The 15,267-nt window shown below is 41.9% G+C and overlaps 1 non-coding gene across 1 annotated transcript; it reads right to left on the bottom strand.

The window, feature by feature from the left end:
- Positions 1–12,981: 12,981 nt before the first annotated feature.
- On the bottom strand, positions 12,982–13,088 carry LOC145590389 (small nucleolar RNA R71). Its single transcript, XR_014101995.1, has one exon. It is a non-coding gene; the product is annotated as a small nucleolar RNA R71 (small nucleolar RNA).
- Positions 13,089–15,267: the final 2,179 nt, after the last annotated feature.

Genomic DNA, 15,267 nt, shown 5'->3' with positions numbered 1-15,267 from the left:
TCCAACATGAGTAAGGCGTCTAGCGACGCCCATCCCGGTGGAATTGTCGCAGAGAGTATCTCCCATCCAGGTAACCAAGTGCTCTACGTATTCATGCAGACGGCAAAGATTGAACGACCTAATTGGTCAACTCATAGCCGTCTGACCAAAATAGTTTAAAGAATGATTAAGCTGGAAAACCGGATGTCTAATGACATCAGCCGGTTGATGACTGAAGTTCTGATTTAGACTATTCAACGAAATTGTACAAGTCCATCTAATGGGGTAAACGGATAAAGTGCAATGGACTGCAGGTACCCCAGATGGCCTCTGCCTCATGTCTGGGGGCCATTTGTCAGGCGGACCATTTGTCTCCTACCTCATCGAGTGTCAGGCGGCAATTTGCCTCCTGCTTATCAAAAGATAGTTTAACTGGATTGCGAATATCCCAGACAGAGGAGAAGGGCTATAGTATAGCTAATTCTCCGGCTGGGTAAACGGCTACCTACTAGGTATGTGGATGACTGTGTACTTGGTTTAGGGCAATCAATACTGTGATTAATTAGCTTAGGAACATCTCATACTCTTTAAAGTATCAAAAGTTCCCAAGTCAATCAATCACAAAAGTACTGAAACCAATCACACAGCCGCTAGGGGCAAGAGTAGCCGGTATACTGACTGTCGCATGCTATAAAAAAGATAGGCAAAATGGCAAAATTTAAGTGCAAAAATTGAAACAAATTCAGCAAACTGACTCAGTTGGCATTTCATTCAAAGCCGGTTAAGGCCGGGTAATATTGTTAACCGAATATACATCCGAAAGAAAAAAGATTAAAATTGTTACCCGACTCCTTAGTCGTTAAAAACAAGCATATTCGGCTCACAGACCGGAGAAAATAAGTTGGCATATTACCGCAGAAAATACAAGGGTGGCTGAACTAGGGCTGTTGAGTCTGCTCCGGCTAGTCCTGGCCGGCTGAGAGGTTCGCCTCGTTCTGCACAGCTAGGACTGGATCAGTTTGGACTTAATCAGCCTGATCCGCAGCCGGCTCTTCCTCATCATCTGAAACCTCAAAGCCTTAATCTAAGGCCCATGCCTTAAATGGAGGCGGAGCCTGCTCATTCAAAACTTGAGCGTCATACACCGCAGTGGCGTAATCATATCTCAACTTGAACACCTCAAACTCAATGGTTGGGTGGAGCAGTCTCTAGGCAATCCTCAGACGGGCTTCAGTGTCCTGCCCATTCTCAGCAACCAGCCGGCTTTGCTCCTTGGCAATCTCTTCATGGTGCTGGTTGCTCAACTGAACGAGCTCAATCCCCAGCCGACTGACATCTTCCCTTAGCTTGGCATTTTCCTGATCAGCCCCTCCAATGCCTTGAGATCTGACTGTGCATTTTTCAGCTCCAGCTCAAGCTTGGACGCCTAGTTGTTTGCGGTGTCATTAGCAGACGTCAAGTTTTTAATCAACTCCTCCTGTTTCAACTATACTGCTTTAATTTCTACATCACACATTATTTTACTGTATTCAGTAGAGTTGAGAGCTTGAGTGGCCCTCTGTTTAGCATCATTTACCTCATCTTGCTTCCGCCTAAAAGGGACTCTTAGCCCGTCTATCCTCAGCATTGCCTGAAAGGAGGTCAGGCGGTTAGTTAAACACTTGAAAATATAAAAGGAGAAAGAATGAAGTACTAAGTGAATACTAAGTTACCTCAGCCAGACGGCCCTGGATTTTTTCAAACTCCACCGCCTGCACATCAGACACTGAATTCTTCTCTGATCTGGTCAGAGACCTCACCATCCTCTTGGCAAACTCTTGGACGTCAAGCGGCCCTAAGGGAGCGTCTGCACCAAAAGAAGTACTTGGTGAGAAAACAGCACAAGCGGTACCCAATTCATGATGCCTGCTCATCGAACCTCCAGAGGGGCTGACTCGAGTCTTGACTTGCATGAAGTCAAGCGGCCAGGGGAGTTCGATACGAGTCTTACCTTGGCTTCTAGGCTGGGAGGACTCTCCCCCTTCAGCCGTTGCAGCGCCGACTGCAACATTGAGTGGCTCGCCACTCTTCGATGCTGTAGAGGCATCCGACTGTCTCCCAGCAGCGCGCTCTAAGCTTTCGCTAAGAGCCTTCAGCACAGCCGAGCTTTTACCCCCGATTGTAGGATGATCTGAGTCGGCTGAAGGAATTGATTGTGAAGGATTCTTCTTCACCGTCTTAGCAAGGGTTTTTGTCAGTTCATCCCCCGGCCGCTTGAACAACTTGGTAATGGAGCAGGGAATGGATCTGTTCCCACTTTGCAAATGAAGAGAAAGGGTTACACCTGAAAAATTATCAAGTTAAAACAAAATCTAGGAAGCATGGCAAAGGGTCTTACCCCGCTCTTCTTAGAATCCTTGGCCTCCAAGGCGGCTTTCTTTTCCAGCAGCTGCTCCTTTCTCAGCTAAGCAGCTGATTTAGCAGGCGTCTTGCTTGGATCTACCATGTTCAGTGCTTCTTCTGCAAAAAGGCAAGGAAACAGTTGGTTAAATAAACCAATAAAATAGTTAGTGCATCAATAAAGACGGCAGTTTCCCGGATGTATAGTGAATCTACCCTGTGGGAACATGGTGCTAAGACCACAGGCGAAAAGAAAGGCCTCATCCTTCAAAAAATCCGGATGGGGTATCCAGTTTTTTGGAACAATTATATGGGTCCCATCCTCCAGGGGCTCAGTTGTAGTATCAAAGAACCCGGGCTCCATTATTTGTTTGTAAGCCCTAGACGGAATACGGGGAAGGGCGCATTTCTTCCCAAGTAAAGCCGGATCCTTATTGTACCGGCGTAGGAACCAGTTGTGTCCTAATTTGGGCGAGGAGATCAAGTAAAACTTCTCCTTCCTGCCGGTCCATTTGGACGGTTTGTCTAAGGACATCAGGTACTGCGGATGGGTGGTTAGTGTGTACCATGCCCCATACCCGCCTGGTGCCCGGCTCATGTAGTGCATATGAGCAAAGCAGCAAAACTTGGCTTTATATCTTAAAATTCGCAGGTGGCGATGTAACTAAGTATATTAATCCATGAATTTGGGGTAAGCTGCCAGACTCCTAAGTCATACCCTTCAAAATTTTCTTAATACCCCTATGGAGGGGAAAGCGAAGGCCAGCTCTAATCACGGCTTCATAACAGCCAAAGCAGTTGTCGGGGTTTTCAATGTTGTCCTCCCAGGCAATCGTTACCTCAGTAGGCAGAACTTCTATTCTCCAGCCTTCCCCAACCGGATGAGCATCCGCAAATTCTCGGAAGCTACCCCTCATGGTAGCAAGATCTCTAGGAAGCATCCTAGTCTCTAAGGGATTTGGCAGGACTGGCCCCCTAAGCGGCTGCTGGTAGTCAGCCGCAATATCTTCTTGATCAGAGCCCGATGCTTCTAAACTAGATCGTTCAGCGGCTTCCTCTCTGCCTGACTCCTCTTCATCAGAACCTTGGGAATAGGCAGCGTCCTCGCCGCCTGACTCCCCCAGGATTGAGTCACTAGGGGTTGAAGGGGTGCCACCCAGAGAAGATTCCTCCTGCTCCTCCGAACCCTCATATTCCTCATCCGGAATAATCTTATCAACGGGCACTTCTCGAGCGCGCCGCTTCCTAGGCTTGATAGCCATCTATTTGACTCTGGCCATGGTGTCCTACATAGACACATAGACGGTGGGATTTGGGGATGAGCAAAGCAGGTCCGAATGTCTAGAAAAGGAACCCCCGGTTCTAGATTCAACCGTACTAGGAGACCGGCTGAAAGACCTGATCTCGGAATCTGAGAAGATCCCCTTTACTTTCCGCACCTTTTTACCTTCTCCAAACACGTTCTAACTTAATTGTCGGAGGCGGAGCTCCAACCACCCGGAGTCTCCGTTGTTTTGCAGGTACAGGCGCAGATGGACTAGTCTTCGAGCCGTAACTCTCCCGAGGGACAAAAACACCCAAAACAGAATGTATATTCTCTCACATGTTTTATAAAATGGCAACTACTGGGACCCGATTAGGATGGAAAATACGGACTGCGTTGCGTCATGTATTTTTGCAAGTCTAAATACGGTCTGCGAACCATTGAGTATTTTTGTACCTTAATATTTAGATTAGTCCTAATCGTAGATACTAGTATTTGCATTATTTTAGTCATGTCTTGAAGACGGAGGTTCTTGGAAGACGAAGCCATGATGTTGCAAATGAGACCCTTGAAGACTCAAGGGGTCATGCTAGTTGCCAAATGCATCATTTATTTATGTTTTCAATATATATTTATGATTATATATATGAATAATATGTTAGATGCATGTTTAGGATTTCGATTGTTGCGATGATTAATTAAGTTCACTTAAATCAACCAACATAGAAATAGGTCCCTAAAATATTGAGTAAAATTTTCCATTCCAAAACAACACTTACCGACCTATTGAGAGTAGTGATGGGCTATGCCAAAGCAAGGCATCACTATTACTCCTAGGATACGTAAGGCATACCGGGTATGCCTGTTGGTTTTGGTTATACTCAAAGATATGAGTGACGGAGTCCTAACATGTCGTGGCAAAGTGGATAAATTGTTCAGAGAGCATTAGATGCGATGATTTATCTAACCAAGAGAGGCTTGGAGCCATTAGAAAAGAGTTGCTTACCTTAGAATATTGAGTATTAAGACAAGCCAAACCATGATTAACTACTCATTGATTCTTTGGATCTTGGAATCGACTTATTCTCACCAAATGGGGACAATTTAATGTGGGAATAAGACATTTCAATAAGTTTGATAAATATGCATGATTTCAATCTTATTTAAGTATATTATGAATGGTTTTTCATTTCAAATTCTTTCAATTGTAGAATCATGTCTTCAACTAACAACGACAACAATCTAATGTGCCGGGAACTTCCCGAAAAGTTACCATTTTCCTTGAACTTGGTGAACTTTAAGGAGTGGGAAGAACTCCAAAAGACCCTCCGAAACTGCTACCTAGAGCACATTCTCGACATACCCACCCCGAGTTTTTACTCAAAAGGGGTTATGAGCGATAAGGCTCACGAGGAATGGAGTTAGGATTGCAAAAGAGTCTCACGACTTATGGCAAATTCCATCCTGGAACAATGGAAGGGGAAGTTCTCCAACTATTTTCCGGACATGCTCCTCAAAGCTTTAGAGGATATAGTCAATTTGAGGGTCACCAAGAGCATCAAAGGCAACTATGATGGTCTCGTGGAGGAAGTGACTAGGTCACTCTCCAACATGAAGATCAAGCCGCCGTAAGAGGGGTGCCTTGCCAAGGAGAGGTAAGAGGTGTGGGCTCAAGTCTACAATGCTAGACTAAGACTCGCAATACCACTTCGAGCCCACGTGATCCGAATGACAAGGCTATTCACTCACTTGGCACTCACTGTCAAGCCGGTGGAGGATGAGCAAGCAGCTCACATGCTATTAAGTTCTCTCCACTCGGGCTATGTCGCATTGAAGATGCGGCTAACTGCCAATCAAAACAAACTCTCTTTGATGGAGGTTGTCCATGAGCTTCAATGGGCCGATCCTTGCGGAAGTGATAGACTCAAGCTTGCTCTAAAGGCAAATAAGAAGGAGTTCAAGAACAAGGCAAAGATGGGATGCTTAACTGTAGTTGGCAGGGCCACTACAAGAGAGAATGCAACATGTACCTGGAAGATGAGGCAAAGGGAAAAGAAATCTCTACCTCATGTATTTTCTTTATAAACTTACACTTGAATACAAGCAATTTATAAGGTATTAGATACCATTAATGACTCACTATATGCTCCTATTTCAAGAACCAAGTGAGACGGGCATACCAAGTGGATGTGGATATACAAGCGGAAGAAGAAGACAATCTTTCCGAAAGGCTTGTAATCACATAGTTTGTCTTGACATAGAACTTGTTTAAGTTTTTGTTATCAACCATACATTGATCTTCCGACATTGGACGTCATTTTGTTTTCATCACAAGACTATTGTTTCAAAAGTCTTGCTAATATGTTTATGGCTTGACACGTTTATCTAAAATGTGTGCTTTTGTTAGACAAACAAGTTTATAATGTTTATAATACCACCTAGAAAGCTAAGACCATTGAGTCAAATGAGACATACTTGTGGCATTGTCGTCTTGGCCACATTAACATCAAACGCATCAAGAAACTTGTACAGGAAGGTGTTCTTAACTCGTTCGATTTACAATTGTTTGAGAATTGCAAAGGATGTTTATTAGGCAAGATAATAAAGCAGCCATTCTCCAAGTTGGGAGAAAGAGCAGGTGACTTGTTGGGCCTAATACACACCAATATATGTGGACCAATGAGCATAACCACAAGAAACGACCATCGATATTTTATCACCTTCACAGACAACCATATTAGATATGGATATGTGTACATTATGTCGCACAAATCTGAATCGTTTGAAAAGTTCAAAGAATTTCAGAGTGAAGTTGAAAATCAGCTTGGCAAGAAAATCAAAGCCCTTCGATTGGATCGAGGTGGTGAATACTTGAGCCAAGAAATTGATGACCATCTGAAAGAAAAGGGTATACTTTCATAATTGACACCTCCAGGAACTCCATAATGGAACGAAGTATCCGAAAGGAGAAATCGAACCTTGCTTGACATGGTACGATCAGCAATGGGTCTTAGTGATCTTCCTATCTCTTTATGGGGTTACGCTCTTCTAACCGCGACATTAACACTGAACCATGCTCCATCAAAAGCTGTAGAAAAGACTCTATACGAGCTAGGGACGAAGAAACCTCCAAGGTTGTCTTTTCTCAAGATATGGGGATGCGAAGCATATGTCAAGAAATTAATTTCTGACAAACTTCACCCCAAATCTAACAAGGTTTTCTTTGTGGGCGACCCAAAAGAAACCAAAGGGTATTACTTCTACAACAAATCTGAGAACAAAGTGTTTGTTGCTCATGATGGTGTCGTTTTGGAGGAACACCTTTCCAAAATGACAAGTGGGAGGAAAATCGAACTCGATGAAGTTCGAGAGGACGAGCAACAATATCATATTGACAATCAAAGTGCTCAAATAGCATTTGTTGACGCTGGTCAAAATGTGCAATGTCAAACCGACAATGCAAATGCTCAGTCCGTTACCCTACGTAGGTCGCAAAGGCTGAGGTCTCAACTTGATAGGTATCTTAGTGTTGTATTAACCGAGAATCAGGACATCCTAGTAATGGATAGAGATGAGCCGGAAAACCTACAAGCAAGCGATGACGAGCACTGACTCTGCTAAATGGCAAGAGGCCATGAGATATGAAATGGATTCCATGTTTGAAAATCAAGTCTGGGACTTGGTTGACTTACTCGGAGGTTACACACCTATCCGATGTAAGTGGATTTTCAAATTTAAAACCGACAAAGATGGAAATGTATTCATTTACAGCTAGACTGGTAGCAAAAGGTTAAAGGCAAATTCATGGTATTGATTACGATGAAACTTTTTCTCCGGTCGCAATGCTAAAATCCGTTCGGATCCTCTTAGCGATTGCTGCATATTACAACTATGAAATATGGCAGATGGACGTCAAAATCGCCTTCCTCAATTGAATTTTGGAAGAAACTGTGTACATGACACAGCCTGAAGGTTTTGTCCACCAAAACAATGCTGGGAAGGTGTGTAACTTAAAAAGTCCATTTATGGGCTAAAGTAAGCTAGCAAAAGTTGGAATCTGCAATTCAATGAAGCCATCAATAAGTTTGGTTTTATCAAGAATCCAGATGAATCTTTTTTTTTTATAAGAAGGTCAGTGGGAGTGACATCGCCTTCCTAGTCTTATATGTCGATGACATATTGCTCATTGGAAATAGCATTCTAATGTTAGAGTCTGTAAAGGCCTGGCTTGGAAAATGTTTTTCAATGAAAGACTTGGGAGAGGCTCTGTACATATTGGACATCAAGATGTATAGGGATATATCTAAGAGGATGATTGGATTAAGCCAAAGTACTTACATCGATAAGGCACTGGCACGATTCAGTATGCAAGAGGCCAAAAGAGGTCACCTATCCATGTCACATGGCATAACCCTAAGCAAGAAGCAGTGTCCATAGACACCTGATGAGCGGGAAAGGATGAATCAGATTCCATATGCTTCGCTTATTGGATCGATCATGTATGCCATGATATGTATTAGGCCAGATGTATCGTGTGCCTTGATTACTATGAGCCGATACCAATCAGACCCAGGAGAGGAGCATTGGACTGCGGCCAAGAATATCCTAAATTACCTAAAAAGGAACAAGGATAAATTCCTAGTATATGGTGGCTCAGAAGAATAGTTATTGAAGGTTATATCGACGCAAGTTTTCAAATAGATAGAGACGATTTCAAATCACAGTCTGGATATGTGTTCTGTCTAAATGGAGGAGCGTTTAGTTGGAAGAGTGCCAAGCAAAGCAAACTACAGATTCTACAACTGAAGTCGAATACTTGGCAGCTGCTGAAGCGGCTAAGGAGGCAGTTTGGATTCGTAAGTTCGTTGGTGAACTTGATGTTGTACCCTCCATCAAGGGTCCAATAGCCCTCTATTGTGAAAATAATGGAGCTATTGCTCAGGCCAGAGAGCCAAGGGAACATCAGAAGGTCAAACATGTCAAGCGGCGATTTAACATGATAAGGGAATGGAAATCAGAGGGTGAAATCAGAATTTGTAAAGTTATAATGGACGACAATGTAGCTAATCCACTTACTAAACCTCTTCCTCAAGTGAAGCACAACAAGCACGTTGAGGCAATGGGAATCAGGCTCGTTGGAGATTGGCTTTGATTTCCCTGTTTAATGTTTTAATTAATTTTTAATATTTTAATGGAAGACACTAAGACGAACCATTCAGGTTTTGGAGTAATTTAATTTCATGCAATTTTATCACTTCGTTTCTATTTAATTGTGGTTTAGAATTAAATATTGAGACTATTCAATTCTGAGAATATTCAAAATAGGGTACCAAGACCAGTCTTAGATAAAGAAACACCTATTAAATGAACATTTAATATTATTTATAATAGAAAATTATCCATAATCGAGGTTATTTAAATGATGGACGATTAATGACCGCTTGAGATTAGTGTGTAGTTTGATTTATAGCATCGTTTCTTGTGCTACAAGGACATGATTGTCATAAATCATTTGCACAGGTATTGGTTTAGAACCATACAGGATCGACCTATGAGAATACTTTAAGAGATTTAAAAATCTTCATAAGTATACTTCTCATTATGGTTATCGGAACCTATTTCCTCGACCATGAGTATTGTGAGTTCTCTTGTTTGATTACTAGTCCGTTTTGATGTTAGTTAAACGTCTGTCGTAAAAGGGGATTATAACGAAAATACTTGGGCGACTAGGTCCTCTCGGTAAGAGAAGCTACATTACAAGACTGGGAATGTTCCCCTACTAACAATAGGGAACATGTCTTTGTTGTTTACAAGGCCTCTTAAAGAGCAAGACTGTGAAAATGCATGGCCGTGCTCGGATGGATTTTAGAAATCACCTGTTTATTGACAGTTAAACTCGAATATCGAGAAACACTCCTGGACGTAATAAGGATGACGAATAATCTTACCTTATAGTTCATGAAGAGACATTAAGTGACATAGGAAAAAGGCTATACACTAAAGGCACACTTGTCCGAAAGGACAAATGGGAGATTGAAAGGAATGGTGTCCTTCGAACAAGTGTATTATTCCTATAGAGGGTTCGGAGCTATTAAAAAGCTAATTATTCAGTAAATTCAAGTGATCGGAATGCCTAGGTGGAGGCCGCTTCCGATCAGTAATATTAATGAATAATTAATATTACAGCTTAATCTTGACTGAACACTTCAGGTCACACCCAAGAAACTAACGATCCGACACGACCAATTAATTCGGAAGGAATTAATGAGTCGCTCGAGTAATATGAATTAGACGTCGGAAATCGAGCTAGGAGCGTCGAGATGGAGCGTCGCAAGTCGAGTCGAATTAATAAAAGACGAGACGGTAAAATCAATAATTAATCAACAAGTTACCAAAATACTACTAGCATCGGAATTCCCCGATCAAATCGTGTGCTAGGGGCACTTGGGATAAAATGGTGGCTAGCATGCGCACCGCACCAATCCTAGGCTGGCTGGTGCATGGTGCGACATGCTAGTGCACCTTCGCTAGCAATGCTGCTAGCACAATTCTAGCTAGCATGCGCAAGCAAGCAGCAGCATTGAGCAGCTGCAGCATCGAGCTAGCAGCACGTTAACGTGCTAGCACCGCTAGCAATGCGCACTAGCTGGTGCGGGGAGGGCTGGCAGCAGCGCCTAGCAGCCCGCAGTAATGCGAGGCTTGTTGGATCTCGCTGCTGGGCTGTGCGACCAGCTGGCAAGCCCAGCCAAGGGGCCAGGCAGCCAGCTGGCGCGAGCTGGTTGGGGCGTATGGCAATGTGAGAGCCGGTTTTTGGGAGCCTTGGGGATCAAGTATTGGTCCCCCCTCCCTTGTGGTCCTTACCTAACCTCTCCTATTGGAATGCCACTTGTTGATTAATTAGTTATTGGCTATTTTTTTTATTTATTTTAAAATAAGAAGGGAAAATTGATTTTACCAACTCTCCCACATTGATGGGAGAGTGGATTTCTCAATTGAGTTTCCCTATAAATATCCCACTTGGGAATTAGGAAAACTCACTTGAGTAAGAGCTCAAAAAGGCATCTCCACTTGAGAGAAAACCTTTAATCTCATTAATTACTCGAGAAGTGTTTTGCTCCGATTTGGCTAACTTCCAAGTAAAAGACTGGTCGGGGTCACGTTGTGGGTGGATATCGTCGGAGGCCGTTACGCTTGCAAGGCTTAGCTTTCTCAAGTAAGAGCTCCGTTGGTCGATGATATGTCCATTTTATATAGTGGTTTACCCCCGTCCCTTGGTCATAATTAGTAGTGTTTTTGGCTCTTTCGAGTCACTTTTATTACTAATTGGTGTTTTCTAGTGTTTTCGTAGTTTTGGTTGAGTTTTGTAGGAAATTGCACTTTTAGAGCATTTTCCCGGAATTTCGAATAGCGACTACGAGCATTGGAGGAACACGGCCACTGATTGAAGCCAAAGGCCGGTTAGAAGAAGCAAATCGGTGATTAAGGGCTCGGTATTGGAAATCCCGAGGCGTTTGGATCGAGTTCAAAGACCCAAGGAGGAAATCCGATTGGGCTTAGGAGTAAAGGCCCAATCAAAGTCCATTATTGGTGCCCAAGAGCTCCGCCCGGGGCCATAGGGCCTCGCCAGAAGGCACGCCCGGCCGGGCGGGGCGAGCAAAGAAGAAGCGCCCGGAGAACGCGCCCGACCGGGCGCGAGAGGTGGTTCCAGCAACAAAAAGGCAGGCCCGGCCGGGCGATACGGCGCCCGACCGAGCGCGAGTTTTACGGGGTTTGTTTAAGCTCCGATTAGTTTCGTCTAGCGTAGAATTTTTTTCTTAGTATTTATGTAATTTAATTAAGTTGATGACCTTTTTTTTTGCATACTCTTACTACTTTTCTCTCTCTACTTAGATTTTCTCTCTCTAAACCTTTACTCTTTCTCTTGTTCTTAAACTCCGTTTGTAATTCCATCGATTCGGTACGATTTCTATTTTATTAATTTCAGTATTTTTATTCCTTCAATTCCTTATGACTTGTTTAATTGCTTTGTTTAGTTTATTTCTAATCATGTTAGAGTAGTTTACTTTCTAGGGTTTATGGGGATCTAATAAATAATATGAAGGGGTAAATTATGATTGCTGATTGTTAATGCTTAATTAATTTCCTGTTAATTGATTTAATGCTATGCAATTAGATTAGGCCTGGTTTTATTGTATGAGTTTGACAATATTAATTTGAGATTCGAGAGATGAGAATTAATGTTTAGGCTTAGTTTCAATAGGCAGACTAATTTATAAATGGTTAAGTTGAGATTCAAGAGATGAGATTTAATACCGGTAAATTAACTATGTGATTGTAATACGTAGCGAAAGCTCTTTATGATTTGATTGATTGATGCGTTAATGGTTGATTATTATGTTTTACCCTGCAATGTTGATTATTAGTGAACCTGTGCCCTAGGTCTTTTAATATTTGATTTCTCCTATTTTATTCTCCCTGCTCATATTCTTCGTAGTATAGATCTTTAATAACAACACATTATTACTTAATAATTTAGATTACTTTTAATTAATTAGGAATAAATTGACTTGTTTCCCTGTGGTTCGACCATTCTTCCCTATCTACTTTAGTTAGAGGATTTAGGTAATATTTTTTATTAGGGGATACGACTTTACCCTGTCAAAATTTGGCACCGTTGCCGGGGAGACGGTTTTATTTTTATTTCTAATTGTTTTTGTAGAGTAGATTATTTTTTTCTTTTGCCTCAAAGGACATTAGTTCTTTGAGGAAGTTCTCATATTTGTCTTTTTAGTTCTCTGTTTATGCCCAGGTGTTCCAGATTGGGTTACATTCCATTCGATCCTGAGATCGAGCGCTCTTTCCATAGACAGAAGAATCTTTATAGACAAATCCTGGCGGGTTCTGGGAATAACGACATTCCTAGAGATTTGCCACCTGATTCTAGTGATTCGGAAATTCCTTCAGATTCAGAATCAGAGATGACTGCACCTAAGAAGCTCAGCGATTATTCGCAACCGTCCCTGACGGATTTTCCACACCTTTCCCCCAGACGAGATCTCGCGGGAGTCCAGTTCGAAATCAAGCCCCAGTTCATAACGATGATAGAAAGAAAGCAATTCAGTGGAGCTAAGGGTGAAGATCCTAATCTTCACATTGCAGATTTCTATCAATAGTGTAATAATATTCGGCAGAATGGGGTAACGCAGGACCAGATCAGGGAGATTCTCTTTCCCTTTTCTTTATGTGGAAAAGCTAAATTGTGGTTTAATGGTTTGAATAGAATTGCACTTGGTATTACTAACTGGGAGACTCTTGCTTTAAATTTTTATAACAAATATTAACCTGTAGAGAAAACAGCTTTACTAAGAAGTGCCATTCAGAACTTTGCCCAGGAGCCAGATGAAGCATTATATGAGGCTTGGGAGAGGTTCAAGGATCTGCAGAGGGAGTGTCCCCACCATAACTTGGCAAAGTGGCAGTTAATTCAAGCTTTTTACAACGGATTAGGGAATGCATCTAGAACAATTCTAGACTCTGCAGCTAGTGGTAGATTTATGAATCTTAATGTTGATGATGCAGGTCAGGTTATTGAAGATATGGCGATACATAATTCCCAATATGGGAATTCTAGAGGCTATGCAAATAAGGGCAAACACCACGTTGATTTTGTATCCCTTTTGCAGGCTCAGCTTACTTCTATTTGCCAGAAATTAGATAACCTTAGTACTAATATCCCTAACTCTGTTGCTAATGTTTTTGCTGTTGCTAATAACTTTAATGATGCTTTTTGTGAAAATTGTGGAAGTGTAGGACATTATGAGCAAGATTGCAGGAACTCGATGGAGCAAGTTAATGCTTTTCAAACCTATAAGCAGAATAACCCATACTCCAACACCTACAATCATGGCTACCGAAATCATCCATACTTATCATATCGGAGCACCAATGTTCAAAATCCTCCACCTCCACAACAACCACAACAAGCACCCCCTCCACAGCAGAAATATTACCACCCTCACTCTAACTAGAAAGCCCCAGCACAAACCCCTACTACATCTTCCGACCCTGCCTTGTTAGAAATTAGAGCGATGCTAACTAGCATGCAAAAACATATGGAGAGTAGAGACCAACAGATTGACTCAATTATAGCCCATAATAAAGTCATGGACACACAAATTGCCCAATTTTCCTCTACCCTACAAGCTCGCTAGCAGGGAGCTCTACCAGCGCAGGGAATTCAACCAACGGATCATGCAAATGCAATCACCCTAAGGAGTGGTTCACACTACGATGGGCCTCCTATGCCCAAGGAGGATGAACCTGATTTAATTAATATTTCTAATCCTGATTCCGTTACACCTAATGTTCCTGTAGGGCTCCAGGGTAATACTAACATTTCTGATAATTCATTGCAGGGTACAACCTCAGGGAAGGATGCACCCCAGGAGAAGAGTAGGGAAGCACAACAACCTACAATCAAACTACCATTCCCAAATCGCCAAATGAAGACTAAGTTGGATAAGCAGTTTGGTAAGTTTTTGGAGGTTGTGAAAAATTTGCAGGTAACGGTTCCTTTCACAGAACTTATTACACAGGTTCCTGCATATGCTAAATTTATGAAAGATATTTTGACTAGGAAAAGGGCCTTTAATGAAGTAGAAACTGTAGCTTTTACAGAGGAATGTAGTGCACTATTACAGAATAAATCCCCTCCTAAATTAAAGGATCCCGGTAGTTTTTCTATCCCTTGTCATATTGGTAATGTCTTCATAGATAAAGCATTGTGTGATTTGGGTGCTTCTGTTAGCGTTATGCCATCGTCTATCTGTTCTAAATTAAATATGGGTGATTTAAAAATTACTAATATTACTCTGCAAATGGCAGATCGTTCTGTTAAATATCCCCTAGGTATTTTAGAGGACGTCCCTGTTAGAGTTGGTAAATTTTTCATCCCTGTAGATTTTGTTGTTTTAGACATGGCTGAGGATACACAAATTCCCATTATATTAGGTAGACCTTTTCTCCATACTGCAGGAGCCATTATAGATGTTAAAAATGGTAAACTAACCATATCTGTTGGTGATGATAATATTACATTCAATTTAGGGAAAGTTTTTAAAGGTCCTATGCTAGAGGAAAATTGTTGTCTAATTGATGTCATTGATATAATGGATGATATTTGTGAAGACAGCTTAACACAGGTTCTTGCAAGGGATCCCTTGGAAGAAATACTTTGTGGAGATTTGTCTGCAGGTGATGCGAGTATCTGGAGTAAAGAGGTGGATGTCATTGAAAAAGCTCTTGCCATAGAAGAACTTGATCCTAACGAGAATAAGAAGGTAGTAAAATTGGTTCAGGAATCAAAACCTGCAGAGGTGAAGAAACCTGAATTAAAACCTCTCCTTTCTCACTTAAAATATGTTTTTCTTGATGAGCAGGAAATGTACCCTGTGATCATTAGTACTACACTTGATGACCCACAAACTTCCCAACTTCTAGAGGTTCTTAGAACCCACAAAAGGGCAATAGGGTACAGTATTGATGATCTCAAGAGTATAAGCCCTGATTTTTGTATGCACAGGATACACTTAGAGGACAATTACAAGCCATGTATTCAAACCCAGAGGAGGTTGAATCCAAATATG

The sequence above is a fragment of the Chenopodium album genome, chromosome 17 (assembly GCF_948465745.1).
Source record: "Chenopodium album chromosome 17, dcCheAlbu1.1, whole genome shotgun sequence".
Classification (NCBI taxonomy): domain Eukaryota; kingdom Viridiplantae; phylum Streptophyta; class Magnoliopsida; order Caryophyllales; family Amaranthaceae; genus Chenopodium; species Chenopodium album.
The sequence above is the reverse complement of the archived record's forward strand: the minus strand, read 5'-3'. Positions and strand labels throughout refer to the sequence as shown.